The sequence below is a fragment of the Trachymyrmex septentrionalis genome, unplaced genomic scaffold (genome assembly GCF_001594115.1).
Source record: "Trachymyrmex septentrionalis isolate Tsep2-gDNA-1 unplaced genomic scaffold, Tsep1.0 scaffold21, whole genome shotgun sequence".
In the NCBI taxonomy this organism is placed as follows: Eukaryota; Metazoa; Arthropoda; class Insecta; order Hymenoptera; family Formicidae; genus Trachymyrmex; species Trachymyrmex septentrionalis.
This window is the reverse complement of record NW_017305288.1, coordinates 293,456-298,664: the sequence shown is the minus strand read 5'-3', so window position 1 is coordinate 298,664 and position 5,209 is coordinate 293,456. Positions and strand designations below refer to the sequence as shown.

The 5,209-nt window shown below is 32.6% G+C and overlaps 1 long non-coding RNA gene across 1 annotated transcript; it reads left to right on the top strand.

Moving 5' to 3' along the window:
- The first annotated feature begins 606 nt into the window (after positions 1-606).
- Positions 607-3,451, top strand: LOC108748067. The gene is made up of 3 exons (XR_001939290.1): positions 607-760; positions 2,854-3,080; positions 3,299-3,451. It is a non-coding gene; the product is annotated as an uncharacterized LOC108748067 (long non-coding RNA).
- Positions 3,452-5,209: the final 1,758 nt, after the last annotated feature.

Below are 5,209 nucleotides of genomic sequence, written 5' to 3'. Positions count from 1 at the left end.
GTGTAACTAATGCAGAACGTATATATAGCGCTATATTGAGTCGAGATAACAGATATCTTAATCTCTGAAGTCTCCAACTTTAACGCTTAATATTTCGATTCACGAACCGCCGTTTTTTTTTTTATTTTATTTAGAATCTTTCGTTTTGAGTGAAAACGCGTCGAATGAGATATTTTTATTAAGATTTTACATGGAGTGAGATATTCTAAATAATTACCAAAATATGTTTGGCGTTTCACGGTGATAACTCTTGTCTCCACGCGACATCCATAGACAGAGAGGGCGAAGATTTAGAGAAAGATACCGTCCAACGGCACACACCATGTTATCCCTTCCACTATGATCGGTATTACCGATCGCTATTAGTTTTAGTTTGGACACATTCCGCTATGCGGCGTAGCTTTTGGTCGTGCAGATCGCGCACCAATCAATTGTAAGATTATTTGGCCGCCTCGTCTCGCGCGTGCGTGGTATATCATGTGACAGAGAGCGCAGCCCTGATTGGCCGCTTGAGTTATTTTGAAGATGAGGGGGCGCCGCGTTTTTTGTATAGTCGCCCGGTTCGCTCGGCAGACGTGTATCGTGTAAAATTTAGAATCTCGAGATCGCTTGGGGTGGATATACCTCGGCTCGAGTGTCCGGAGTCGATTTGTATCTGCGCGAAGTTGGTACGAGAGAAGATGGCTTCGGGGACACTAATCCTGTAATCGGAAAACCAAGCAGAGGCATAAGAAGAAGAAGAATATACGAGCGGTTACACGTAAGTACATGTACAAATACAAAATGAGGTCTAATTGTACTGTTGCACTTGGATTTCAATATTGCAACAGTACAATTTTTGGCTGCGTTCCGTTTCACGCATGATGCGCATGATGCAACATTTATTCTTGTTATTCACCAAATATTAAGGATAAATGGTGTATCATGCGCCCCTTTGTAGGAGGGGAGGGGAAGTGAATCGCTTTGCGTGGATAATTTGGCTACATTCCGTTTCACGCATGATGCGCGTGGTACATCATCTATTCTTGTTATTCTCCGAATGTTAAACAAGGACAAATGATGTATCATGCGCATCATACGTGAAACGGAACGGAACGCAGCCATAGAAGTTGTGCGCCTCTTTGTGAGAGGGGTGGGAAGTGAGAGTCGCTTCGCGTGAGAAATTTGATTGCGTTCCGTTTCACGTATGATGCGCATGATACATTATTTATCCTTGTTTAGGATAATGATGCGCGTGAACCGCGTTAAGGATAAATGATGTATTCACGCGCATTATGCGTGAAACGGAACGCAGCCAAATTTTCCACGCGAAGCGACTCACTCCCCCACCCCTCTCACAAAGAGGCGCACGACTTCTATGGCTGCGTTTCGTTCCATTTCACGTATGATGCGTATGATACATTATTAGTCCTTGTTTAACATTCGTTGAATAACAAGAATAAGTGATGTATCACGCGCATGTATGAAACGGAACACAGTCATAGAAAATAAATAATAATAAGTAAAGGGCAAAGTAATAGTCGACACATTTCTTTAAAATTAACCGAAGAATATATTACAATTAACAAGAGGTAAAATTGCGTAAAGCAAAAATAAAATTAAAAATAAGAAAATAATAATAAAAAGTTACAAGTTTCGGCTACTGGATTGAGCTCTCTTCAGACATTAAGATAACGAAAAAATCGTAGTACAAAATCAATTATTGCAAATGATGGCATATTCATTACATTCACAGTTCGGGTGAGTCTTGATGTAGAGTTCGACATTATACAGTCATAGAAGTCGTGTGCCCCCCTTTCCTGCAAAGGGGCGCATGACTTCTATGGCTGTGTTCCGTTCCATTTCACGTATGATGCGTATGATACATTATTTGTCCTTGTTTAACATTCGATGAATAACAAGAATATATTATGTATCACGCGCATCATGTGTGAAACGGAACACAGTCATAGAAAATAAATAATAATAAGTAAAGGGCAAAGTAAGAGTCGACACATTTAAAATTAACCGAAGAATATATTACAATTAACAAGAGGTAAAATTACCTAAAGCAAAAATAAAATAAAAAATAAGAAAATAATAAAAAGTTACAAGTTTCGGCTACCGGATTGAGCCCTCTTCAGACATTAACATAACGAAAAAATCGTAGTACAAAATCAATTATTGCAAATGATGGCATATTCATTACATTCACAGTTCGGGTGAGTCTTGATGTAGAGTTCGACATTATACAGTCATAGAAGTCGTGTACCCCTCCTTTCCTGCAAAGGGACGCATGACTTCTATGGCTGTGTTCCGTTCCGTTTCACGTATGATGCGCATGATACATTATTTGTCCTTGTTTAAGATTCGATGAATAACAAGAATATATGATGTATCACGCGCATCATGTGTGAAACGGAACACAGTCATAGAAAATAAATAATAATAAGTAAAGGGCAAAGTAAGAGTCGACACATTTAAAATTAACCGAAGAATATATTACAATTAACAAGAGGTAAAATTGCATAAAGCAAAAATAAAATTAAAAATAAGAAAATAATAATAAAAAGTTACAAGTTTCGGCTACCGGATTGAGCTCTCTTCAGACATTAACATAACGAAAAAATCGTAGTACAAAATGAATTATCGCAAATGATGGCATATTCATTACGTTCACAGTTCGGGTGAGTCTTGATGTAGAGTTCGACATTATACAGTCATAGAAATCGTGTACCCCTCCCCTCCTGCAAAGGGACCCATGACTTCTATGGCTGTGTTCCCTTCCGTTTCACGTACGAAGCGCATGATGCATCATTTGTCGTTAATTTTATGTTAATAAATATTAATTTAGAATATTTTATTTTTTTCTAGAATGTGGAAGAGAGAGAACAGTAAGACCGAGCTCTGTCCAATATTTTGGATAGCGATCGGTATCTATCATGAATTTGCATTTGCAATTCCTGATTCGCAGCCGATCATGCCGATGTTTATTTAAAAAAAAAAAAAAAAACCAAGGATGCCATATGTGTTTCTATTTGCCACACTATCATTGCGACTGCTTTTATACATCCCAGGACAACTAGCAATCCATTTGCGAGGTATGCATTTATTTTTAGGATTTTTTTAAAGCGTTGTTTATTTTTGATGTTTATAATTTTAATTTATATTTTAATTTGAAATATAATACATAATTTGGCATTTTTTATTAAACTAAATATTTATCAAATTATATATAATAATATGGATAGATCTTTTACGAACTAAATATGTGCAATAATTAAATTTCATATGATTTATCCTTTGAAACTTGCTCCAGATGATCTTTCATGGTAGCTGCCTTGGCCTTGGATTGGCTGCAACGGGTTCGCATAGACAAGACGTTTATGAACAATTAAGATCCAATTTGTATGAAATGACGTGATTGGTGAAGCGACTGGAGTCACTACGGAAATGATTATACTGAGGTCCAATTCAACGCATGTGATCAAAGATAAGTTTAATGCACATTTTTCATAGCATTTTTTTATTCGCATAATTTTTTTTGTATTTACACATGACAAATTTCTGAGATATTTCTAAAAACTTATGGTGCTGTATAGGAATTAGTAATTTTATCAAACTAATTTAACTATTAATAGATTGGATTAAACTTTGTTGTTATTAATGATGATTTTTATGTTTTTACATTCAAAATTGGAACTTTAAAATGGACTTTGTTTGATGCTGCTAGTTTCCCTTTGACCTAACGAACTCTCGTGCGTTGAGATGTAAGGCCGTACTGTCAAAATAGCAAGAATAATCGAAATTGTGAAACCTATCATTTTTATATAAATTGAATTTTAATTGTTCATAAACATCTTGTCTATGCGAACCCATTGCAGCTAATTATGTATTATATTTCAAATTAAAATATAAATTAAACTTTAAAAAGGAAACGAGCATTTAAATGATGTTCATAGATTACGAATGTAAAAACGTAATGATCATCGTTAATAACAGTTCAATGCAATCTATCGATAACTAAATAAGTTTGATAAAATAACTAGTTATTCCAACACAGACCCTTATGCATGTTAAGACCTACAATTGGTGTAAAGAAAAAACTTACTCTTTTAAAAAAAATAAAAAAAAAATGCTAAAACGTACATGCTCATCGAAAAAAACTATTGTACTAAATTATAAAACCCAAATGATACTATCTATTATATTAAATTAAAAGGTAAAATCTATATAGTACTATTTTTGTTACTCTAATAATATGTATCATTTGAATAAAAGATTTGGTATCAAAAACTGGCGCCAAATTAAATCCTATATCAAATTAAATAAAGAATGTAATCCAAGTGATACTATTATATGTTTAATTTTTATACAATGAAATCTAAGTATGTATCTTTGTATTCCTATAGGAGAATTTTTTTTTATTCCAATTCAAACACTATGGTAACATTTAAATTGAACAAGGTAACGTAACTTTGTGATAATGTATTGAAGAAGAATTAAATAACTATTACTTTAACTTTGGATGGAAGAGAAAATTTCTTTGATTGTGATACAATAATTTCTTTTAAAAAGAATTAAAGCCATTTAGAATTGGAAAATCTTCAATAGGAATATAAAGAAATATACTTAGGTTTCATTGTATAAAAATTAAAGATAGTATCACTTGGATATACATTTTTTATTTAGTTTTGTATAAAATTTAACTTGGCGGCACTAGTTGTTGATACCAATTTTTTATGCAAATGTATGTACATTTGTATGATGACAACTCTATATCATTAGAGTTAAATAAATAAGAATAGTACTTGGATTCTACCTTTTAATTTAGCACAATAAAAATAGTATTGGGTACAATAAAGATAGAAAATACTTGAGTTTTACAATTTGATATAATAGTTTTTTCGATGAACACGTTTTTTACATAGCGTCTTTTTTATTTTTCTTAAAAAGTTAAGTTTTTTATCTTTACATACATATCGGTTAAAAATTTTTCATATATGAATATGTATAAATATGTATAAACATACATAAATATTCATAAACATGTATAATCATATATGAAATATGTTCATACATTCCTCTTTCTTTTATAAAATTATTTTTTAGTGTAATAGAAATAATAATAGTAATGTAAATAAAAAATAATTAAAGGGATAATTTTCGCATTGTTTGTTTTAGAAAAAAAAAGTTTAGAAAAAATGTAAAATTGCTTATACATAATTGT